This window comes from Chrysemys picta, chromosome 3 (assembly GCF_011386835.1).
Source record: "Chrysemys picta bellii isolate R12L10 chromosome 3, ASM1138683v2, whole genome shotgun sequence".
In the NCBI taxonomy this organism is placed as follows: Eukaryota; Metazoa; Chordata; order Testudines; family Emydidae; genus Chrysemys; species Chrysemys picta.
The window spans coordinates 82277168-82303645 of NC_088793.1; the positions used below are offsets into that span (position 1 = coordinate 82277168).

Genomic DNA, 26478 nt, shown 5'->3' on the forward strand with positions numbered 1-26478 from the left:
AACATGATCCCAGGTATATTTTGCCTATTCATGGAGCCTACAAGTTGTCAGAAATTGCTCTTTCTCAAGTGGTCTTATATGATATGGAGCAAAACTTTAGTGCACTCCAGTGTCTTACAGCATGCGCGTGCCACTGCTCAACAACTTTACAACTGTGTTTATGACCAGGTCCCAGGGGAATATGGCTGAAGATTACTTCATTAAAGGCGATGAAGGTGAGATGTTCCATGTTTGGCGACTGCTGATAGAATGACAGAAAGCAAGAACTTAAATAAAAGCATTAATAAGCCAATGCCAATTGACTCACACAAAGCATCATGTTCTCTCTGAATGTTGCACGTGAGATAATAATTAACAAACTAAGTGCTATCACATCTTTGTGTAATTGTTGAGAATTATCCACTCTGTTCTGTGGTCGCTGACCTGACCACCTCCCATTCTCAATGTAAGTGTAGTGCAGGCAATCATAATTTCAGAGGAAGTGTAAGAACTCTTGATTGGAGGAGGAATACCTCTCCCAGTTGGCTCCTACCATTTGAATTATACCAATAGTTTAACAAAGGACTCCCTGAAAAATTTCCCCCCTTAATAGTTGATAAACTCAGTATACCAGAAATATAGTCAAGATGGGCAGGGATGGTGTCCCTACCCTCTGTTTGCCAGAAGATGGGAATGGGCGAGAGGGGATGGATCACTTGATGTTTATCTGTTCTGTTCATTCCCTCTGGGGCACCTGGCATTGGCCACTGTCGGAAGACAGGATACTGGGCTAGATGGACCTATGGTCTGACCCAGTATGGCCGTTCTTATGAAGTTGCTTGTAGTGAAAAGAGAGGGAATTTAATCATTCCTTTTCCCATTTAAACAAAGCCACTACATCATAACCAAGGAGGGAGGAGAAAACATCTGACATACTTGTATTAAAGTGCACATGCTGGAAATGTTTACACTTAGCTCCCAAAATGTATACTGGGCCAGCTTCATCCCTAGTATAAACATGGGCCACTGAGTGAATTGTTAGAGTAGTATCCTGTTGGATCTGAGTAATCTTGGGTTGCAGAGCATTTCAAATGGGGGGCAGGGGAAGAGATGGGTAAGGCCTTGAAAAGGGACTTAAGGTACTCTTGCACGGGAAACCTTTTGAAAATACCTGATGCGATTTGCTATTCAGAAGGCAGAACACTTGCTCTGAAGCTGGATTGTTATCAGCCCTTAAGATAAACCCTCGCTGGCAGAGATGATTAAGTAGTTTCCAGAGTGGGTGTGAGTTCCATCAGAAAGCAAGGAAATCATTCCAATCCAGCCTTCAGTTTGGTCCTGAAATATGAACGAAGGTCCCCCGCAAATCCCCTCCAGCTCACCACTGGGAAGCTTCCCACAAACAGGCTCCTATAAGTCTCCACGCCCCGTCCACCCATCTTCCTTTTTTCTTTCTATTTAAGAAAATGTGCTTTACTGCAAGAGCTCACAGCCCCAGGGCTGTAATCTCTGCGGGGGCAGCAGAGCTAAGTCAGTGCCACACGCAACTGGACTGTTCGCCTGTCCCTGCTGGGACTGGGGCTCGGGAGGGCGAGAGTGTGTCTTAGTGCGTGTGCTTTGAGCTGTACTGCCAACAGGAAGCCAGCTGGGGAGTGAGGGGAGTTTTCAGGGCTCATCAATCACCTCTATCTTTTGGGGGCAACCTTTCTACCCCCTCCCCCCACACACATCCCCTTGCTGCCCCAGTCCCATTACACCCGGCCTCCTGCCCCCTCTCCAGGAGAAACTGTCACTTTCCCAGACACCCCCCTCCCAAAGGCTGTCGCCCCCCTCCCCCTTCGCAACCACTCGCCCTCACTCCCTCTGGATCCCTCGCTGTGGGACCGAAGTGAAAGTGAAGCAGCTCGAGGGGGGGGGGAGTGTCACGTGACAGATGGGAAGCTGCCCAATCACATGGGGCTGGGCAGGGTGAAGGGGGAGATTTGGGGAGATGGCTATTTCCCCCTCCCGCCCCCCCGCACACACTCACAAACCGCCTCCAGGTCAATGAAGTAGCCGGGGCAGGAGCGCGGCGTGTGACTGGGGCGGCTGCTGCTGCTGGGTGCAGCTAGTGCTACTCCCGCGCAACACCCCCACCCCCCAGAGTAAACCCACCGCCACCCCGCGGCAGGGCAACAGGCCGGTGAACTCCCCCCGCCCGCAGCGTCTCTCTCCCCCGGAGGCCCGGCCCGCCCCGGGGAGACCATGAGAGCGCGAGGCCCCCCGGGCAGCTGCCCCCCGCTGTGAGGCGGTGGCGGAGGAGGGGCGGGGCCGCCCGCGGGGATTTCTAAGCTTTCTGGGGGCTGTGTCCCTCCTGGGGCTGTGTCCCGCCTGCTCCCCCCGGGCTTGGTGCGGCGGCCGCCCCGCTTCTTTTTGTGCTCGGGGAGTGATGAGGCAGGGGGCTCCCTGCTCCCGGCAGCCGCAGCCTCCGCCTGCCCCCCGCGCCCCGCAGGTAAGTTCGGCGCGGAGGCCAGTGGCCAAACAAGAGTGCGGGTGGGGCTGGTGGCACTAGAGCCCTGCCCCCCCCCCCCAACCACACCCCCCTCTCCCTAGCTAAGGGAAAGTCTCCCTCTCTCTCACGAGCGCTTTAAAACTTTCTGGAGCATCTGCCCCTTCCAAGCTTGTTCCTATTGTTTTAATACCCCCCACCCATTCCTGCCTCCTCGTCCCAGCATTGAAGCTGCCCGGAGCATGCTTCCCTGGGGGTGTCTTTCCCCTCTCCAGATCCACACACACACACGCCAAACAACACCCCCCTTTGCATTTATTTTTGGTTTCTAAGGGATTTCTCTCCAACCTGTCTGTAGGTATGTTTGTGTAACCAGACACTGAGAGTAGCTGTCTGCTGGAGAATTAACACCGTCCCCCAAAGCTTCGTTTGCATTCAATAGGTGTTTGTTTTTCAGGTTTAGACCTCCAGACGGGTTGAAGAAATCGCCCGAAAGGAACCACTTGGAAGATTTTGTTTCCTCCTGTGAAATCCCACTAGACTTGAGCAGGTGGGGGATCTGTGGGGAATGTTTTTGTGGGGGGCTGCCGGGGGGGGGCAGGGGAAGGGAACTGAAAGTGGAGAGATTCTGGGCTAGTTTTCCTCCTTTCTTCTGAATGCAGGGAAGATAGATCGAGACTCTTACTGTTGGTTTTTAAAAACAAATAATACAGATGCTGGCAGATCTCTTAGTTTTAGAGAAGTGGATTATCTCCAGGATTAACGTAAAATGTTGATGTTTGAGGAACTGCTGTTGCTCAATCCGTAAATAAAGTGGAGATGTTGACAGATTGTCTAGCCTCTGGTAAAAGAGAACAAAAACAGTTCATTTCTTAAAGGACATCAGCACTTGGGAGGGTGGAGGAGAGAGGAAGGAGTTTAACTATTAACTTTTATCTGGATTTATAAATGAGTTGAAACTCTTGTCACTGATGCTCTTTTATGTCTTTGCCTTTCCATTTTTCCCCCCTCGCACAAGATGGTGAAAGGCACATGAAAACGCTGATGCGCACATTAATTGGACAACGGGGTGATTTTATTGCTCACTAGTAAAAATAAATGTCACGGGAAAGTTGCTGTTTGTAGCTCAAACGGTGAGGAACTAGTCTGGACAAAAACTAGCAAAGTGGATGGTTGGATTCAAATTCTGCCCTGTTACATTTGGAGTTTGTTTTTATTTTTCTAGATCATTCACTTGAAGACGCTGGAGGACGAGTTGCAAAAAGGTAAGACACGTTTTCACCAAAGATTAAAATTCAAGGTCATATCGTGTATTTGTCCTGCAGCTGAGGCCCATTGTCTCAGCAAAACTCATATTTGTTCAACTGAACTCCTGATGAATGGGGTAATGCTGACCCATTACTAGGCACTATTTGAACAATTGGGGTAATATAAAGTATTTAGCAAACATGTCGTTTGTTTCAGTTATATACCGGGATGTTAGAGATGAGGAATTCTTCCTGTCCAAAGAGAATACACGTTTTCTTTAACAGGGACTCAAGAAGATGACGAAAACATGTTTTCATAGTTGGTTTTTCCACGTATGAAATTGAAGTCTAACTTCACACAATACTCAAGGTGTCTCAAATATAAACATAATTTGAGTTTTGGTATAAACTGAAAGGAAATGGTTGTGCATAAAATACCTTCTTGATCGCAGCTTTACAATGGTCAAGAAAACACTTTCTATAACTGTTGTAAATTGCATGGTAACATCAATCTTGTTTTGATTTAAATTAAAATAGAAACAAATGTGTTAGTTTTATTTCTTTTGAGGCAGCTTAATATAAACTTTTAAAAAAGTAATAAACTGTAACAAAATCATTGGATTCACCAGGAGTTTTCTACTTTTCATAGGTTAGTCATTGAAAGCAAGAAGTTTTTTGGGGAGGGGGGGATGGTAAATTAGACAAAGCAACTGTTTGTTTATAATTGCAACATTAACATAAGCGAAACGTAGGACTACTATGTATACCTGAATTTCAAAATGAGAGCCCTAACATCTTTATGCTTTCCCATTTTTTACTATTTAGGAAGATAGTTTAAAAAAAAAAACAACAACTGATAGTTTTGTCTTTCTCCTCTCTGCCAAACGGAAACATAAGGAGTGAGCAGGACAGTTCATTCTCATCGTTTATTTTAAAAGAGAAGTTTGTATGGTATTTTCAGATCTGAGGGAGTTCCTCTCTTTCTTTGCCAGCAACAAGTGCATTGATATACTGAGCTGAAGAACTTGGGCATAATGCCAACTCAAGCAATTTAAACGGCATGGTTATTAGTATCTATCCTGTCCTTATCACACAGTAGTTGTCTTTAATAAACTGAATGTCCTTCCAAGTGATAATCGTGGCTGACAAATTGGTTCAAGTTTTAACTCTCTATTCCAAGTGAATTCTGTTTTAATTGATAAATGCTAAATCTTAATTCCACCAGAGCTATAAAACTTTGCAGAATACAGAGAGGATTTTGAGGAGATTTTCTTACAAATAAGACAAATTGTGTTAATTTTCTTTTTAATTATACCATATTTACAATGCTTTTACCTCTAAACAATTTTTATTTCTGCATTTGCAAGAGGTAGTTGTTACTAAATTCCACAAATTAATACTTAACAAAAAAAGAAAATTAAAAGAGCAAATAATTTTGTTTAGAAAAATTATTTAAGCAGGTGTGATACCCCAAAATGTGAAACAAAATCTATAACTTTTGTAAAGTGTTTGTAGCTGGAAGTGATGATGAGTATAATCTACTATAGCAGCTTCACTTTGAATAACACAGTTGCACAATCCATATTTAAAAAACAAAACAAATCAGGGTCTATTTTCCTCATCAATCAGCTGGAAATGTCTTGTGTAAGAAACTATTAAATTTTCCAACTGAAATAATAGTGAATTTATTTCTAGAAAGCAATTAACAACATTTCAGAGAAATATATATTTTTCTTTGTATGATTCTAATCAATAATAAGCATTTTAAAAAAAATCTAAAAGACTTACTTGGGCTGTAATTTTTCATTACTCCTCATGTTAACATGTAATTTTTCCTTGTAGAATTACTAGGTAACATTACAATCCAATGTAAAAATATGTGAAAGGATATGTATTAATAAAATTAACTGTAAAATACAGAAATATAACTGAGCATATCCTTAGGATATGAACATTTATGAAGAGATTTATTACAGAAGAGCCGCACTCTCAATTTGCTGATTCACGAACCTGCTAAATCTTGCCAAAAGCTTCAGTATCACTCATGTTCTCAGCAAACTGATAATAGCAGAGTGCTGTAGTGAGGTCTCATGTTTCTAAGTCTTCCTTACTTTTTCAAAATACAGTACAGTACAGTTACTATTATGCTTGGAAAGAGTCATAAATAGACAACTATTTTTTCAACATTAATGAACAAAACTACATTTCAGTAATGCTGTATACTTGATTTCATGTTTTATTAATTTGCAAAATTCACACCAGCAGCTAGGTTCTATCATATGTCTTAAAAGCAGCAATGGTCAATTAATAAAATTCATCAATTACTTCTCTACAAACTGTGTATTGATGAAAGACTCTTTACCATTATTTTACATTTTGTTTTAAGCTGATCAATCATACATAGCCACAACAATTGGTACCATTCTAAATGTTAACTTTTTAGAAAGTGTAAATACAAAATATTAAGTAGTTGTTATTGAAGTATTACACTGAAACACCTGGAGCTCAGAAAATAGCGCAGAAAAAAGTAACTGGCATTGTGTAGCAGATATATTTATTTATTTTTGTCATTAATGCTACTGATTCAGTTGTCCCAAATGATATTTAGAAAGATAATGTAAAATATTTAGGTACTGCATTTCCAGCTGGAACTTTGGATAGTATGATAAGTTGCTACTATTTTTTCACTAGAAGCATTACAATTATGACAATGGTTTCTAGCCTTTTGGTGCTTAAGTAAATATTGTAGTAAATAACTATCATGGATATTTGGCTTCATTTTTTTGCAAACCTCTGAGTGATGGCAGCTAATTTAGTTTCATAGTTGGCATCCTTTTCCATTTTTTTGCCTTGAATATTGGACAAAATATTTGTTTCTGTAGTTATTACACTTTTCAGTGCATGGGATGTATGCTTAACCATGAAACCATGTGGGAGCTGCCATTAAGAATTTTTGCCACTATTCTTAATTCCTTCACCTTATTCAAGTCACTCTTAGGGCACATCTTCACTAAATGTGTCATATTAGAATCCATGTTCCATTCATGTTCACAGTCATTTTCTAATATGATAAAAAAAGTCCAAAGACAAGGCTTTAAAGATCCTCTTCTGCAACCTCATGTATGAAAAATGTGTCCTAAGTCCACAGAAACACACACACAATCAACTTTGATCCACAAAAATACATTCATGCCTAAACTGAGTAATCATGTTACCATATCTCCATAAGTTGTGTTTTTCTGTTTTGGTCTCCTCCCTTGTTTGCCAAGTCCATCACTTGCTACAGCTTACTATATGAACTGTGGATACAGACTAACACGGCTGCTACTCTGAAACCTGTCATATATGAACATAGTTCTTGCTACTGTGAGGCACTCCACTGAAGTCATTGGGATTATTTTTAATAGTAAGCAATACACTTGGTAGGATTTGTAGAATGATTGGTCCTTATACTGTAAGATCTGCAAGGCAGAAACCTGTTTTTTATGTATTTTCTGTAAAGTGCCTGGCACTCCTGAAGATGCTATGAAATGACAAACCTAAGTACATTATCAATGTTTATATCTTTTATTAGTGCACGCGCCTACAAAGCTATTTAAAGCAAAAAGAAAAATACTGTGACAAAATGGCTCTAGCTAGGGCAAGATTTGCTTTAATTGCTATGGAAGCCTTGATTCTAATTCAATTACAATTTTAATAGACAGTACCTTCTGTAAAGCTAGTGGGCTAGATCCTCAGCTGGTGTAAATCAGCATAGATACATTGAAGTCAGTGGAACTATGCCAGTTTACACCAGATGATGTTAGTGTCCTTCTTGGCTTTAACAGTTTTCCTTTAATCTTCTTGCCACTTAAAATTTTACTATGATCTACCCACATTCCAGAAGCATGGAAGAATGAAGACAGAATAACATTTTCCTTATTTCCCTCCTCCATTCAGCCTTTGGTGGCTTTTTTTCTTATAATAGGATTTATGTTTTATTAATCATATATGTTGTAATCCATCTCAGAGCTCTTAAATGTACTTGTCCTCCTTAAAATCAGATCTTTTTAATTGCACCTGAATAGAAGTGTTGTTATATTTAGAAACATTCCCCTCTTGTCTAGCTTACCAGATGTAGGTGTGTTATAAATAGCTTCCTGATGATACTGCATTTGTGATTAAAGGTTCCTAAACACGGTTGTTGGCAACCCTCTTATTAACAGCTTGTTTGATGTAAAGGAGTTTAGAAAGGGTGCCCCCTCCCCCCAAATGACTTTACTCTGTTTGCCAAATTCTTGACACTTTTCTTAACCAGGCTGTAGTATGAGTAGTAATAAGTTACAAACTTGAATCTGTACATCTTATGCATTAAGAATAGTAAGCACTACTTGGTCAGTAAAGTGGAGAAATAATTGTTTCTCTTTATCAGCTGGCTAATGAGCATTTGTGAGGGCACTGTTACTAAAATAGCTCATTTGCAACTGGTTAGGCTAAAGTTTTCTTTCCCTTTGAAAGTATAATATAATTTGGCGGATTGCTGCCTACATTCTTTTAACAGTTCTGTAAACAAAAATGTTATTTTTCTTAGCAAAATGAATATTACTACATGAAGTAGGTATTGTCTTTATACGGTTGTCAGAATTCATGGTTTTGGAGAGCAGAGTGAGTTTTGAGGATTTTTTGTGTGTGTGAAAGAGGGGTGGGGGTAATAAAAAAAAAATCTTCCCCTTTTTGAACATTTTTCCCACCAATAGCAGTTCAAAGAAGGGGCACTGCATAAATCTTTTTTTTTTTAATCAGCCCCCAGTTATTCCTAGGATTTATAATCAATAATAACTTCAAGGGGAAAAGTGTAACAAGATTAAGATATGGTGGCTCAGATACAATGGTGATGAAGGGCTATATAAATACTGTATAGATAAATAAAGAGTATGCATAAAAACACCATGATAGTAGATGCTCCAAGCAGATATGAATGTATTCAGTGAGTTTCCTTTTTTATTGACTAGCAATTTACTTTACCCGTTCCAACTTTCCTAGTCCATCAGAATTATAAAATATTATAGTAAATAGTTTTAATTAATTTTAGCAAAATAATTTAATTATGTCACTAATATTTTATTGAAGCAGGAAATGTATGAACTACAAAATTTCAACTGGCTTCCAATGGAAATATAAATAACCTATACTATGTGCAGTATTTTATTTTATTTTTTTCCCCTCAGTCAAGTGTGATATGACAGGCACAAGTACAGATTTCCCTTTTCATTCTTAGTTAGTGAAGAAACTCTGGGTAGACACTGTGCTGCAAAAGGTCACGAGAAGATGCTTTTTTTTTTTTTTTAAACGTTTCACTGCATGTCTAGATTCAGTGTTCTCCTGGTAATGTGGTTTGCCAGTGAGATAAAATGTTTTGACTAAATTCTAAATTTAAGGGTAATGCTGTCAAATTGATCTTGAGTGGGACAGTTTCACAAATGTCTGTCTTTTCAATTCATTGTACTTAATATCTATTTGGGGGGAGGCTTTCAATCTTTCTTGCCTATTTTTTCTGTCAGTAAACACTTTGTGTGTTACTTTTTACCTCACTTACTCTTAAGGGGGCATTCGCTTCAATAGAACTATGACAATTTACATCAGCTGAGGATCTGCCCCAAGATGTGGTACTTCATGGCTAAGGGTCCAATCCTGCTAACATTCACTTCCAATCAGAGGTGCTGGAACACTTTTTATAGTGGGGGTGCTAAGAGCCATTGAACCAAACTGTAAACCCTGGATATAATGGAAACCACTTCAAGTCAGGGGTGCAGCACCTATGCGTCCAATGAAATGATGCATGGGTAGAAAACATTTTATTGTAGGCCGAATTTGGCCCTTAGATTTTAGTCCAACAAAATTTCTAGAAATCACAAAGGTGTAAGAAATAATTTGATATGAAAGTCTTGGTTATTTCATTATGTTCATGATTCTCTTGAACTTCTGTATGTTATTTGGCATCCTCTTGCTAAAGGAGATCATGCTAATTATATAAGTTAAGGGGCATAAACTTGCATCATAGGTTTCTGTGCTGACAATGTGTCTTTTGGCTGTAAAAGGTTGCCTTGGGATTTAATATGTATACTGATAAGATAAAGCACATCTTTGTTCAGTCCTTAAGAATGTAACAGTAAGAAAACTGTAGTTGATGCAATGGAGAATAATTTCTATAACAATGATTTTATGAATGCAACTTTTTTTTGTAATTTGTTAAACTGCATGAATATAGAGAGATGTGGGAGATGTAGACATTTTATGATTAATAGAGATTTTTTTTTTGGAACTAGAATAAGAAATTTCAAAATTAAAACAGAATTTTTGCAGAAATAGTATTTATTAAAATTAGAAATAATTAGGCATTTATGTAAACTTTGCCCACAGTCAAGCAGAATACTATTGAAAGGGTTTTTTAAAAATTTTGAAAGAACTTTTGAAGCTGCTTTTTAAAAGTGACAGAAGAAATTATACATATAATCCTAGATTTGCTTTTTTTCCGCAATTATTTATTTAGGGATTGATCTTGTAGGCCTATATCAATTTACAAGCTAAGGACATGACTCTAACACCTCCTACCCAGACACTCATTCACACATTTAGCCTGTGCAAGGCCTACTCACATGCTTCTGTCTTGCAAATACTCAGAATGAAATCCTGGCCCCATTGTAGTCAATAGCAAAACTCTCATTGTCTTCAGCGGGGTCAGAATTTCACTCTTAGTGCCTCATTCTGCAATCAGATTTGCATAAGGGCAAGGGTGCAGTCACATGGATCCATTCTTCTTCTTTCCCAGGACATTATGGACGTAACCCAACTTCTCAAAGACTCGCTTTTCTTCTTCTTCTTCAACCTTCTTCATTGCCTCATTTTCTTCTTCTTCTTCTTCTTCTTCTGCAATTAAAGCTTTAATTTCCAAGGCTATGTCTATACTACCAGTTATGTTTGTATAACTTATGTCGCTCAGGCATGTGAATAAACCACCCCACCGAGCGACATAAGTTACATCAACATAAGCACTGGTGTGAATGACACTATGTCAGTGGGAGAGCTTCTCCCACCAACATAGCTACCGCCACTCACTGGGGTGGATTAATGACATTCAGGGGACCATCAGCATAGAATGGCTACACTAGAAGGTTTACAGTGGCGCAGCTGCATCGGTACAGCTGCACCGCTGTAAGCTTGCTTGTGTAGACATAGCCCAAGAATTTACTTCTCTGAAAATCCATATTTAGGGCAGTTGTCTCCCTGGCTTATCTTTGCTGCATCCTCACTTCATCCAATGCCTGAGAAGCTTTTTCACCCTGATTATACAGCTCTGTCAGTCTGTTCTTCAGATGTGACTCCTTTTCTGCCTTGGCCTCCTGCACCGGGTGGCTGGTGGTGCATGGCTTGTGGCTGGCCAGGCAGATACAACAGATGTAGCTGATGTGCTCCTGGCAATAGAACTCTAGGAGCTTATTGTGCTCCAGGCCCTTCCTCTGCTGAAGGTCCATCATGGGCAGATGCAGCTGGTGACCCCTGAAAGCCAGGCTCTCTTAGTGAAGCTCCAGGTGCTCCAGGCAGAAGGAGGCCATGAAGGTGAGGTAGGCCTTGGCAGCCACTGCCCCCAGACAGCTATCATAGGCTCAAGTCCCAGCCTTTCTTCTCCATCTGACCACCAGCCTTGGAGCTGTAGAACTGCTCCAACACTTGGCACAGCATCATGTTCTTCAGCATGGATCCAGTCGTGGGATGAGGGCCTAACTTGTGTGATTTGAACCCAGTGGGGCTATGCACAACCATAAAGTTATTTGGGTGTGTGCTTGCAGGATCAGAGCCTTGCCTTATAACTCCTTCCTTACTATTTCCAAGTGAAAGCACATCAGCTTCTTATGGTTCTGGCCCTAAAAGAACAGTTTTAAAAAAACTTTAACTTTATGTAACTTTAGCACCCTCGTGGCCGAGATGGAGTCTGCTCTGCAGGCAGCTCTGCCCAGAAGCAACGCACGCAGGAATGCAGCAGGAAAAATCCCTTCCACCCCAGGGGCACCTGTTCCAAACCCCCCAGAGTGAACACCCACAGCCACAGAAAAAGTACAATGGATATAACAAAGGGAGGTATTTATTTACAGAAGGATGAGAGAAGAAAAACAACAAGGGGAAATATAGGGGGAGCAGTAGAACAGGGTTGCATCCAAACCAAGGCCCCACGGGCCCAGTGGTAGCACAGTCTGGAAGGGCAGACACTGAGCAATGTGTCTGCACACAGAGTTCAGGAATCCTGAGCAAAGTTCCAGTCCAGTGGTGAGTTCTTGGGTGCTCCTGGTCGTCTTCAGCGCCAGTGAACTTTTCCCAACAAACCCCTCCGGTGCCCTCTTCTGCCGCTCTCTGCAAAGCCACACAGACCGACCACCTCCCCACTTAAGTAGCTAGCAGCCTCCCTCCTTGTCCCCAATGCAGAGTCACAAGCCCCACTACTCAAAGCCCCATGCAGCTCTGGGCAGCAGTGATACTGGGTCCAACTCCGACCTGTCCTTCTTGGGCAATTCTTCCCTGGCACAGTGCTCCTCCTGGCTCCTGTCCTGGGTTGTCCCCGATCGGCCCTGGCCTTCCCCAGCTTCAGGCAGGTTTTCTGCTGCTTCACTTTGTGAGGGCCTGCGGGCTGCAGCCCTACTCTCCCCCAGAGCTCCAGAGCCACACCCCTGAGTTTCCCTCCTTTTTTTCACTGCTCCCCCTCACCCTTAGGAAAAAATTTTAAAGGGGCCATGCTCTCTAAACCCCAAAAGGGGTTACATTTAGAGATCAATCTGTCCTGTCTTTGACAGAATCCTAAACATGCTACTTGGGTGTTTCTCTGCTGTTACTTACTTGTTTTAATATGCCTTCTATGGAATTTATTTATACCATAAAAGGAAATACCAGAATGTCTGACCAGTTGCTGGAAAGAACATTGTTCTATAAGATCACCTAATTTACAAAAAAAATGAATTGGGATTTTACTGAGGTAAAAACCAGTAATAGCTTTCTTCTTCCCTTTTGTAATTGAAGGGGGGGTGGGGAAATAGGTGCTGTTTAGAGTCAGGAGCTACCCTTCTAACCTCTGCAGCTCTTAAAATGCCTGCAGGTTTTTAGATGATGGCTTTTATACTTCAACTTTTGTTTAAAAAAAAAAAAAGAGTAATGGTAGGAGTACAATACCAAACTGCTGATAAACATGGAATAAAATTGGTGGAGAGGAAAGTTGGCTATTGACTCCTCTTAGCGATCTCTCTCTTTTCTCTCCTCTCCTGTATTGACATTGATTATTTATGAGGTTTTTAAAAGAGAGGGGAAAGTACTGCCTCCACTATAAAGCACTGAAACAGCCGATTGACCTTTAAAAGGTAGGCACACAGTCTATGGCTTTGTTGTTGTTGTTTTTTTAACGTCCACCTCCCAAAAGAGCAGTAGTTTCTACATGAGTCTTGGAAAATATGTTGCATGCTGTTTCTAAACCATTCTTGAAGTAGTATTTTCTTCCCACGCCATTTTTTAGAAAAGGGAGTCTGAGTATCCATTTCCAAAATCCTTTCCAGTCGAAGGAGATGGGGACAGCACCTTGTACAACTAGGCCAGCTTGAGATAGTTGCTTTTTAGTTACTCTTTGAAATATTCCTTTCAAATATACTGATGCACAGTATAAGAAAACTGAGGCATGTCAGAAGCACGTATAGAACACTTTTTGACACAGCAGAAATAATAATTTTCTTCTGCGTGTTTATACTCTTGACGTTTATATAGTGTTTAATCTTTTCAGAGCCCTGTAAAACACTAATGTACAAACACATCAATAGATGGATATGAATATTCTTAACACTCACACAATATATTAAGTTTTTTTTAAAAAAGACTGGGGAGGCAAAGCGACTTTTTTACCCCACTGTCTGTTGAAAACTAGGAATTGTGGTGCCTACAAGGATATTTTCACATATGCTAAAGCACTCATCCCCCATTGCCACCTCTTACTGAACAGACATGGGCATGTCAAGTTAGCCTTGAGCCCAGGTCTCCTCAACACATAAAATCCAGTAGGCTGGCCCAGCACCAGATTCTTTTCTCATGCTTTTCACTATATTAGTCTGGGACTACTCTCAGACTATCTGTAAAGTAAGCTACTACTCAATGAGTAAAAGTAGCAAAACAGACTGGTCCTATCCTTGCTTTATGCAGTGTAATATCAGGCAGGCTGTATGTGTTTAGAATACAATACTTACATTGATACTTTGTTTTCTGATACTGGTATGATCTGAGGAGAGAAGGGATCACTCTTTATTATTTTTTTTTTGAAGTACTGATTTTCAGTGCAGATAAAGGTAGTGGAATGTAACAGTTTTAGGAATGTACACCTGTGAGTATAATAGGAAAGTATCTGTTTGTGTATTTTCACCACTGACATTTAGATCAAAGGTCCTCAAGGTGTTGCTGTAGTGAGAAAAGGGAAAGGGGCCACGCAGCTTACCCACCCTGACCTTTCAACTTGCTCATTGTTAGCAAGTTTTCACTAGAAAACCAGTTGCAACTCTGCTTGGTTTGGGATGACTTTCTTTCAGGGATTTGCTTATTATGTATGTGTATTCAATTCAGGATGTGGCAGATTGAGGGCTGGTAAGTAATTAAAAGAAAAAACTAGCAACAAAAACCTCTAGTCAAATATTGAAACTGATGCCTAATCTTTCAACGGAGTGCATTGACCTATTGTCAGAAGGACTTAAAACCATTTTGTTCAGAGGCAATGAATGTTACCACGGGACTAATGATGTTAGAACGGCTGGTGAGTAACCACAAATATATGCAAGTTAAAACAAAATAGCTAAGGAGGAAAGAAACTAGCTTCTTGTATTCCAGTTTACTTACAACTAAAAAAAACCTATGCCAAAAAGGAAGAGGATTTCTTAGTTCCTTGCAGTTTAATTAAGCACAACTTTCAAACCTGGTCTTTGCATAGCTTCCTTTTCTTTTCTTTTTCTTTTTCTTTTCTTGGATAATGGAGAAAGATGATCATGTGAGAGACATGGTGACACTCATTAAAACGTCTCCTTCCATTCTTTGAGTCATTGTACAGTATTTTAAAAAATCAGATTAAATTAGAGTTAGGACAATATGGTTATAATCCTGTTTAGTTTCTCTTGTTTTTATATCTAAGCTATATTAGATTTGTGCTATTTAAATCTTTAAATGTTTGACCAATACTTCTCTCTGTCCTACTCAAACTTACTTTATTAAAGCAGAGGCTTTACATATTTGTTTATTATTATAATTTTATTATTTAGACAGAGCTAATGTTTTACACTTCACTGTCAAATGTTTGCTTGCTATGATATGTCTGAATGGATTTCTATAAGACATGAATCTTTTACATGAGAATTGAGGTTGCCCTTGTCACAGTCATGAGTGATTTCCTCTTGGCATTACATCAGAGTCATTTGGCCATTTTGATCACGATGGACTTCTTGGCAGCTTTTGATATGATTGACCAGGGTTTATTGCTTCAGCACTAGGGCCTTATCAACACTAGGGAATTTTATTCTAAAATGTCCACTAAGTTTAACTGAACTAGTGGCAAAATTGTAAAAATCTTAGAAAAGAAATCCTAGAGTAGACATGACCTAAAGAAAACCGCTTGTGTGTCTGGAATTGTACTCAAATGATTCAAGAAATACCTGGAAGGAAGGAGTCAAATAGTGGTGTTACACAGCTATGTGTGTCATCGTCATCACTCAGGTATTTGAATTGCTGTTCCCATCCAGGATCTGTCCTACTTTCCATGCTCAATATATCTGAGATCTTTTGACACCTTTTCTAATCCATGTGTCTTTCCCCGTGGACCTGCAAGTTCAGTCTCTACTCTGATGAATTCCTGGACAATATTGCTTGCTGAATGCATTCAAGCCCAGAAAATCTGGAGTCTTGGTGGTGGGCAGGGACCAATGTTAGGATGCTTTTACTGAGGGGTTTCTTTTAGAAATTGTGACTCAAATTAAGCATTTTAGTCTTACTTTTGTTCACATCCTTCCTATGGAAAGACGTGTGTTGGACATGATAAGCAAGTGTTTGTTTCAGCTGTGCAGTGTGCACAGTGTGTGCCCCTATCTCATGACAACCTTGCACAGCAACACGTGCTGGTGTGATCACGAGGCTGGATTATTGTAATTCCCATTTAGTGGAGCTTTCAGCAGTTGTTTGGAAAGCAACAGTATGTATATTCACTGGCTTGAGCTACTGTAATCTTATTATGCCAACATAGGCTGCCTATAAAGTGGTGGGTTGACTTTAAACTGGCACTACTGAGTTTGTTTGTAGCCCTTAATATTGTAGGCCCTGGCTACAGTATATTCAAGAACAGCTTTTTGAGCCTTGGTCTGGTGGATGTTTGTGTTAAGACACCACCTTGTTTAGTTTTTCTGATGAGGATAGGAGATCAGCCTTTGCTGTGCTGGACCCTAGGGTGCTCATTCCACCCCAGAAATCCATCAGCTCATTCCATCTTTTTCCATTACTCAGAACCTTCTTACTCCAAAGTTGAATTCTAGTTTAATCACTTCTGGCACTAATATACCTTTTCCTCCCTCTTTTGACCTTTTCTTTTAGAACTTCTCCCACACCTTTACTGTTTTTACCTACATTTTTAAAGGGTGGTGTTTTAATGTTCTATTATGTGTATGTAATAAAGCATGCACTTTGAGGCACTTTGTAAATTACTCCCAGGCAAACAAAGTCCTTTAAAAAAGCTTCTGTAAAAACAAAACAACTCTTGACTTCTCAAATGTTTTCCTAAAATTCCTTATGACTGCTAGTGACCAAGGCCTTGTACCACTATATAACTGTGTTGATTTGGGGGTGTTTTTTACCAAAATGGTTATACTAGTACATCCCCTTATGTGGACACAGTTATGTCAGTATAAAGGTGTCTTATGCTTTATTCCTCTTTCCTTACGGCCTAACCTTTATACCAGTATAATTGCATCCACACTAGATGGCTTGTACCACTATGGTTAATACAGTATAATTTTGTGTTAGACAAGCCCTAAGAACCAACTTTTAGTTAGCCTAGCTGTACACTTCTGCAATTTCCAGTTGCTGTGAGAGACTTGGCAATACCAGGGACTGCCATGGCTACCACAACACTGCTATAACAGAGCAGGTATTTTAGATGAAGCAAGACCTTTATTTGCACTATTTACATACAGTGACATTTTTCTTCCAGAGGAATGTGCCACTTATTATGTTTCATTCTTACGGTAATCAGCAAAGGGAAAAAAACATGGGGTTGTGCCCCTTTCAACTTGTTTATGAGCGAAAGATCTAAAAGTTTCTGCTTGTGTGTTCCTTTTAAATAACAAAACTGTCAAGTTTTGTCTTCCCTGGTTTTGCTGAGGTGTTAGTGGAGGACCAGAGAACTTATGTGGGAGATTTCTAAGCCTGTAACTGCAGGGTAGGAATTTTGAATCTTTAATAATGAGATTTTATTATTTTGATCAGGAGTTTGAGTTAAATAAGTGGCCAAAAAACCCAGACAAATATGAGCCAGAGTTTTAAACAATTTGATTACAAGTTTCTTCCTCTCTCAATTGCTCAGGTTTCACTTCCTTAATGCCAGAAAGCAACAAAATATCCATTTATTCAGAGAGTCTGCCAGGGACAAAGATGGGCAATCCTGAATTTCTAATATAAAAATAAACCAGAAGAAAATACTTTTTAAAAGTCTTGCCTCATCTTTATACAAGAAAATGATGCTAAAAAGTACCCAAACCCATTTTATCCCTTTCATGGACTTTGCTATAATCTAAAGGAGTGCACGATAAAAGTGATGTTTAGACTTAAATACATACAGTTGGATTTTTTTCATTAGACAATAAGAGTAGAGTGACATACATTCAATAAATGTCTCTGCCTCATTTAAACACCCTAGCTTATCAAAACTCCATTTCCATGAATGATGGATCTTGGCTCTTGATGGGAGAGTGAAGTATTAAATTACCTTATTTTCATGTGCTAATGAAGCAGAATGTGGCTTTAGGGGGTTTCTTTTCAGTGAGGTAGCCTGTTTTGGTTATGCACATGTCGCCTTCTTGTGTTTCCTTCCATGTCTCTGTCTACACTCAAATGGTGGTCTTAATGGGTAACAGTGGCTAATCAGTCTGCTTGACAACAAGCCTTAGCCCTCTTCAGCTCAGCAGAAGAAGCACTGGCCTGTAATTAGTGGAGTCATCAAACCAAGTGCTTGGCTCAAAGTGATTTCTTCTGGCACCTCTTACAACAACAACATTATATGCAGAAAATCTGTGACATTTTTGCTTAATTTTTTTACATGCCACAGAGCTAATGTAGACTGTTAAATCCTCAGCATAAATGGCAGGCTTAATATACAATAATACATCTGAATAGCTGCACAAGGAAGTGGAAATATAAGGCTTAAGTGTTGGCAAACATTGATATTGAAAATGCATGTGTATTTCTGACTGAGACTCAAATGATAAAGTCAAGAATCTTAAAACTCTTGAAACACTGACTTCAGTCCAGATGAGGTGAGTACTATAGTCCTGTTCAGTAGTAAGACTTGGATCCTGCAAAAACTTAAGAACCTACCTAAGTCCCTTTACTCCTATGAGTAGTGCCAGTGAAATCTATGGGACTACTCAAATACTTAAAGCTAAGCATGTACTTAAGTACTTTGCTGGAACAAGACCTGAGTGTAGCACCTTTCAGGACTGAGGCCTAAACCCAGTGGCAAGTTCTGGTAGTACTCTATAATGAAGGTTAACGCAGTTACTGAGGAAAGCAGTGGGGTTTTCTTAGCAACTGTATGCTAGGAACTGTTATGTCAGTTTTTACCACAAGGGATGATGTGGGAAATAACTACTCTGGAATTACTCATTGCCAGTTATGAAGGTGAATTGGCAGAAAGTGATGAATTTCCCTTTCCTCCTTCACAAGAAAAAAAAGGGAACAGGGAAAACTTTAGAAAGTACATGGCAACCAATATCCAAGTCTGGATTTTACTCATTTGAGTTCTAAAGAAAGTGAGGCACTCAATAGCTGAGCTACTGACAAAATAGGTAACATAATTAGTAACATATACAGTAGAACCTCAGAGTTACAAACACTTCAGGAATGGAGGTTGTTTGTAACTCTGAACTAAACGTTATGGTTCTTACAAGTTTACAACTAAACATTGACATAGTACCGTTTCAAAGCTATATTATGCAGAATAAAAATGCTGCTTTTAATCACCTTAATTTAAATGAAACAAGCACAGAAACCATTTCCTTAACTTGTCAAATCTTTTTTTTTAAACTTTCTCTTTATTTTTTTAGTAGTTTACGTGTAACACAGTACTGTACTGTATTTGCTTTTTGTTGTTGTTTTGTCTCTGCTGCTGCATGATTGTGTACTTCCGGTTTCAAATGAGGTGTGTGGTTGACTGGTCAGTTCGTAACTCTGGTGTTTGTAACTCTGAGGTTCTACTGTACACCTTTTGAAGATTTTGCTAATGATTATATTGTAGCTGACTGAGTCTCCAATACCAATCATTAAAGACAGCTAGTAAGTAGAAAGATGGAATATAATAATAGAGACAGATGAGCATTTCTGTAAGAGCAAATCATGCCCCTAATATGTTGGGATTCTTTAAAAGGACAAACAAAAAGAAAAGGGGAACAATAATATAATTTGAGACTTTCAGAAATCTGTTGATAGTCCTTCATAACAGACTATTAAATAAATGTAGTAACTATAAGATCAGCAATGAAGTCCTGTAATGGATTGAAAAGGTTAAGGGCTAGGAAGCAAGTAGTAAGTTATCCTATTTTCAGCATTGAAGGAGGTGAATATAGAGGGTGCTGTAGGGATCTGTACTAAGAATGGTGATTAGTATGTTGAAGCAGATGTATGAGTGAGGAGCTCTTGATAACTCATGATGGAAGGAACCATTTACATTATTTCCCCCCTCCTCAACAAACAGAACAAATTCTGTGTTCCACTATGGCTCCTTTGCACCACATTTAAGTTCAAAAGGCCATAAACTCAGGGGACTGGTCCCCAGAATCTGGTATAGGGGAGATTCCCACCTTCCTCCTATTTCCTTCTACAGGGGGAATTCCTAAATGGTATAGAACCTGTGTATCAGCTCTGTGCTACCCCATTCCCAGTATAGGAGCATTCCTGGTAAAATGGGATGTGTCTAGAGCACTGCTGAACTCTGGCTATCAGAATGGCCTTCTTGCGTCAGAAGCAGTTGGGCACAAGCTAGAGTAACCCTACCATCCCTTGCATAGCTACTTTTGCCCACCCTTTCCGGCACTCAACCAGAACAGAGTATCTGGTCTAATATCTTAGCATGGACTCAGATTATTCTATATCAAACTGTTTGAGAGAACTTGTGATACACTGGGGGAAAATAAAGACAAATGTCTTAGTGGACTATCTCCTGACTTGAAAAAAAAAACAAAAAACTATTCCTGGACACTACTGGGTTCTGATTAGTTATAATGACTCAAGAGAGAGACTTATCAGTAAGGACAGCTTACTGAAAACCTATCAATATGTAAAAAGATCTTGTATTAAATTAAAAGGACACTGTCAATTATAAAATCCGTATCCTTAACTTTCATGCACTTACCTGTTTTACAGATAACACCTTATTTTACAAAAACTGACATTTAAAAAATTTTACTTACTGCTGCTGTTCAGGCTGTTTAATTTACCTTTTGCATTTATCTCAATTTAAATAATGCAGCTAAAGTGTGCATTTTACTCCTGTCAGTTTCACTTTCTGGTCCTCAGACACTTAGCACAATGCTTCAGTATTTGGGTTGCACACACTGCAGGGGTTGTTTACTTTACAAATGGTTCTACTGGAATTTAAAAAATATGACAACATTTCAGTCCATTTCATATTTTGTAAAAGTTTTAACACAAAATCTAAACTTTCCACCAATTGTCACCACAACATTCATTTAAAAAAAGGGGGATAGTCCCAGATCCACAAAGTCCTAGTTTTGGCTTCCCTGTGATCCACAGAACTCCTGCTGCTGAACCCTGTAGGTGCCTAGACTCACTTAGTGCCTAAGTTTTCAAAGTAAAAGTTCCCTCAATGCCTATGTTTCTGCCTCTGAGCATGCACACTGCTGCCTCCCTCTAGGCATCCAGATGCCTCTTTCTTGCCTAAGCCCCAGAATGATTTACAAACTGGGAAAGACAGGCAATCAGTCACCTAAGGGCATGTCTTTACTAGTAACATGGCAGCGCTATAACATGGCTGTGTAGTCGTGGCACCAGCAGTGGGGGAGAGCTCTCCCAGCACTATTAAAAAAAGAAAAAAAAAAACCACCTCCATGAGGGGAATAGTTCCCAGCACTGGTGAACTGTCTACACTGGCACATTACAGCGCTGAAACTTGCAATGCTCAGGGTGGTGTTTTTCACACCCCTGAGCGAGAAAGTTGCAGCACTGTAAAGTGCCAGTGTAGACAAGCCCCAAGTCATGTGTGGGGCCTGATCCAGTAGGTGTGCTCAGACACCTAGTGGGTCAGTCCCCATTCAAAATCTGGCCAGAGGTGGTAGGGTGGCCCATCTTACACCTTTAAGCCAAGTGATTAGAGCACTTGCCTGAGATGTGAGAGATCCAGGTTCAATTTCCCACTCTCTGCCAGAGCGGGAGAAAAGGTATCTGAACTAGGGGGCCCCCACATCTCAGGAGAGTGCTTTAACTATAGGGCAATGGGATATTCTGGTGTGGGGCTCTCTTGGTCTCAAGTCTTGCATCTGTTCCACTGTGGATAAATAATGAAAGAGTGATTTGAGGAGAAGGACTGGATCCTGGGTCTTCCATCTCCTGGGTGGGTGCCCTAACCATTGGGCCATAGTCTCTCCCTCTTTCTCTCTTCTCTGTTATTAGGCCAGGGATTGGGGGTGAGGAGAATGACTGACTCTGTAGCCCAGTGTTTAGGGCACCCACCTAGGATATGGGAGATGCCAAATCAAATCTTTTCGCCAGTGCTCTAATCAGTGGGCTAAAAGTTATAAAGTGGGCATCTTCTCCTCAGACATCCTGTGTGAAGCAAGGCAGGTGCCTAAGATGGCTGATGATAGGCAGCAGGTGCCAATTTGTGGATCACTAAGTGAGCTAGGCCATTTCCCTGCAGCATTGACTGAGGTGCCTATCTTTGAGAGGGGGTGGGGCTTAGCATACACCCTTCTGGTTGGCATTTCCCATTGGCTAGCTTAGGTAGCTCCCCCGCAGTGTGCTGGCTTTTGTGCATCACATGCTTAAGCACCTATCTCTTCCCCATTCATTGTATAGGGAAGCCTGGGTGCCTAACTTGGCTTTGTGGATCAGTGTTGTTCCCGTGATTTTTCTAGGCACCTAAAAGTTAGGTGCTGCGATGCTCAGCATTGCAACACCTAAGTCCCTTTGTGGATCCCATCCATAAAACATAAGGTAGAAAATATTATATGATTATATAAATGGTACCTCTCATCTTGATTCTTGAGTTAAGTGCTGGGTCAACTTATTTCCAAGAGTGCAGTTAAGTTTATTTTACAGTGGAGTGTAGTATTTTTGCTAAGATTTACCCTTGTATATTTGAATTAACTACGTCTGTTGGTGGACTTCAAGGTTGGAAGCAGTTATGTTACTGCATCTGTAGAACACTAGTAAAGTATGAGCTGTATCTTTCTACAATATTACAATTTTATATGTATTTGCTTGCAATGGTCAATGTCTGTTTTTAACTTTTTATATGGATCTTGTGTGTATTTTTACATCATTATTAAACAGACAAGCAAGCAGCCTGTCATCTGCCTGGTTATGTTGCCTGTAAAACTATTTCATGTTAAAAACATTAAAAAATACAAAACAGATACCTCTCACAGACAAACCAGAAATAGAAACAGCCCAGAGAACAGCATTAAAAATAATTGGAGGCATGTTGGGGATGGAAGAGCTTCCACAGGTGAAGTGATTACCAAGGTAGAATTAAGGCCTTGATTGCGCAAATATTTACATATGAATAACCTCATACAGATGTGTAGTACCATTGAACTCATTGGCAGTATGACACTGAAAAACAGTCTCTCTCATGTACCCCAAACCATTTAAAACTTTAACAAACTTGATTTCTACTTGGAAGCACTTAGGCAATATAAGCATAAAGCTCCACTTAATAAGAAGGCTGCCAATTTTAGATTTTGCTTCAGCTTCTGAATGGTCTTAAGGTGTAGCCCAAGCACAACTTATCCTAATCCTGAGGTGTCAATACCATGGATAAGTGGTGCAAATCCACATCTGAAACCCAAGGGGAGACACACACACACACACACACACACACACACACACACAACCAAGCACAGTTTTTTCTATCTGTATATCCAGTAGCTTCAGGCCTAATAAGAACCCTATAGCGCAATCTGAATTCATGTATAATGGTTGCATCATCAACTAATAGTGCTGATATAATACCTCCCTGTTGCTTTCCCCCATACAATAGTATGGTCTCTATCCTGAGTGGCTCAAGCCTTAGGGTACGTCTTCACTACCCGCCGTATCAGCGGGTAGCAATCGATTTATCCGGGATCGATATATCGCATCTCGTTAAGACGCGATATATCGATCCCCGAACCTGCTCACTGTCGACTCCAGAACTCCACCAGAATGCGCAGCAGTAGCGCAGTCGACGGGGGAGCCACGGCCATCATCCCTTGCCGTGCCCCAGGTAATTCGATCCAAGATACTTCGACTTCAGCTACGCTATTCGCGTAGCTGAAGTTGCGTATCTTGGATTAATTCCCCCCCCCCCCCCAGTGTAGACCAGCCCATGGACAGCTAGCCATCATTCAAGCCCAAATCACCATCGGTCACTGGGTAATACCATTGTAGTGTCCTAACCACAAAAGCAGCAGCAGCAGAGGTGATAAACAGCTGGGTAGCATCCATATTGTTTGCTAACCCTCATAGTGGCCTCACATACACATTGAACAAGAATGGAGAAGCAGCAGAACCCTGCACTATGCCACATGAGAGCCCTTCAGGTGGATAAACAATAGCTGACAATCACCCTGTGGTTCCAGTGTGTGTATAAATTAAAAGCAAAGCCACTCCAAAGCAGTTCCTTTTACTCCTTCTCTCTCAAGCTTCGCCCCCTAGAAACCTCAACACTTTCCCCTCCTATAACAGGAACTCTGCCTTTCCCTACTCCTTACAATGAGCTCCTATAACCAGGACCTCCTCACCTTTGCAGAAAATTCTGCCCTTTCATAGCCCCAGCACTGCCTCCAATCCAGTCCCCAGCAATTTCTGTTCTTCCTGTACTAGCTGCATACCAGGACCTGAGAGTTCCCCTCTACTCCTTTCACCATACACAACCCTGCTTTCCACAGAGTACCCTCTGCTCCTTGTAAGCTTTCTTTAAGGGAAATTACTGATTTTTGGCCTATCTAATTTGACAACGTATGCCTTGACCATTTTTATTGTAAAACTTTCAGGAGGTTATAATTAAAGAGCTTTAATATACATTAAAATAAAACTTGGCATGAAATCCCAAGTGCAATTTTTTTATAGGCAGCATGTTATATGGTGGATCAATGATGGAGAGACTTACTTAGAGGCTTTAGCATGGGCAACTCTCTTAAAAATAAGGTATGTGGCCTGCCTGCCTAGTTTTCACTCTCCTCTCCATTACTCCTTCTTTTGTACTTCTCCTCAACTTTTGCCCTTCACCTATACTTTCTCCCCACTCTTCTCCAGGTAGTTGTATCACTTAGGACAGGGGTTCTCAACCTTTTTCTTTCTGAGCCCCCCGACATGCTATAAAAACTTCATGGCCCACCAGTTCCACAACAACTGTTTTACTGTATATAAAAGCCAGGGCCAGCCTTAGGGGATAGCAAGCAAGGTAATTGCCCAAGGCCCCATGGGCATCACAAAGCTAAGTTGCTCAGGCTTCAGCTTTAACCCCAGGTAGTGGCACTTGGGGCCCTGAACTGCAGTCCTGCACAGCGGGGCTTTGGCTTTCTGCCCTGGGTCCCAGCGAGTCTAACATCAGCCATGCTTGGCGGACCCCCTGAAACCTGCTCGCAGCACCCCCAGGGGCTCCAAACCCCTGGTTGAGAACCACTGACTTAGGAAAATAGTTCACTAAGTTTCTAAAAGCAGGTTAGCTATTTATAGGACTAACAACTATCCTTGCAGTTATGCCAGCTCGGTTAAACAGTTACATGGACTATCAATCCTTATGCTTCAGGCAAGAAGCAGAGTGCCAGCTGGTGCTAAGAAGGAACAACCCATTCATAGACACCATTGCGCAACTGGCCAGGTGCAGTACGAGTTTCCCATTTGCCTCTAAGGGCTCAACCACACAATAGTGACAACTGTGGTTTTGTAAACTGAGACTTGGTCAACTTAACTAATTACAAATAGCATGGTCCTGTTTGGGTCCATAGAACAGCTTTCTGACACCATAATTGTTTGTATCTCCATATTCACCATGCTTTGCCATTGTCTTTTTATCACTGCTTTCTAGTAAAATCTGGGCAGCTATCCCATAGTGCCTCAGCAGAGGACAGAGTGTCCAAGGAATATGCACACAGAGCAATAAAGGAACACATGGTACAATACATTCTAAGATGTCCTACTGGATAGACCGCTGGAAAGAAGGAGGGTCAGTCAGACTGTATTATACTTTTCTGTACTTCTTTACAAATCAAATTAAGTTGTAAGAAATTATTCAACATAACAGACTGCCTAACCCCTAACATAGGGACCCAGTGACACTTCAGAAGACAGTCCTCTGGCTCTATTAAGGCAACAAACTGCAACACTTGGACTTCAAAAGAGGAAGTGAATTTATAACTGCTAGCTCTTGCATCCCTTGGGGAATGACATGCTGAAAAAGAAGCAGCAAGGAGGTGTGCTTTTGGCCCTTCTCCCCCATCCCCATCCCCTGGCAAGGCAGCACACCAGGCAGCAGAGCAATATGTAGATGCTGTACTGAGGTCTCATGGTATTAACATGATTATATTTTTCAAAATGTACCACAGACTATTTAATACCATATAAAATACAGTCTGAATAATTATTATAAATAACTACAGCTTTCACAATGAATAAAGTCCGTTTTGTGAGGCATTTAGCGAGGTATTTTGCTTTTTTTGTGTGTGTGTTTAATCATTCACTTGCTAATTGACAAAACTCAGTAATTTGCAATGGGTCTCCCAGTCATTAGTGTGAATTAGTGAAGGCCCAGGGACTTAGGTGGACTTTTCTTATGTTTTTGTTTGTCTTCACTCAATTAAGTGTGAACTTAAAGATGTTGATGCTACCAAGAACCAAAGAGCTCTGTTTCAACCTGGTTAGATTAAAGGCCTCTCTCCCTCCTGTCCTCTTGACAGTGAGAACAAAGTAACAATCAAATGGTAGCATGCCTGACTTCCGGTCTTGGCTGGTATGTTAAACGCAACAGGTGTGCTTTGACTTAGTCACTTTCCACAGCTGAGGCTGTAAACGATTTAGAAACCAAAATAGGAAAAAGGTTCAGAGAGTTCAAAAGACAGCCTCCTGATCTATGTGCAGTGGATTCCTCCTAACCCTTAACGAGGTCTGCATTAAGCAAAACAGAACTCTGTTCTAGTCTTAGATGTCACTTGTCAACCAGTTGTTTTCCCAAGTGTTCCTCTCACTGCAACAGATAACACAAGCGGAGGGAGGCTACAATTCTTCTTTTCTTTTACAAGG

The 26478-nt window shown here is 40.7% G+C and overlaps 1 protein-coding gene across 3 annotated transcripts in view; it reads left to right on the forward strand.

Annotated features, from left to right (window-relative positions):
• Positions 1 to 1997: 1997 nt before the first annotated feature.
• Positions 1998 to 26478, forward strand: part of PRDM1 (PR/SET domain 1) — a 118939-nt gene continuing 94458 nt past the window's right edge. Inside the window, exons 1-3 of one of the 3 annotated variants that reach the window (XM_024102487.3) lie at positions 1998 to 2470; positions 2925 to 3017; positions 3693 to 3732. The gene's annotated coding sequence lies outside the window, so the exon portion shown is untranslated. Of the gene's footprint in view, positions 2471 to 2577; positions 2826 to 2924; positions 3018 to 3227; positions 3601 to 3692; positions 3733 to 26478 lie in introns of those variants that run through there. The other 2 variants (XM_005287699.4, XM_024102488.3) reach the window with 2 other exon arrangements.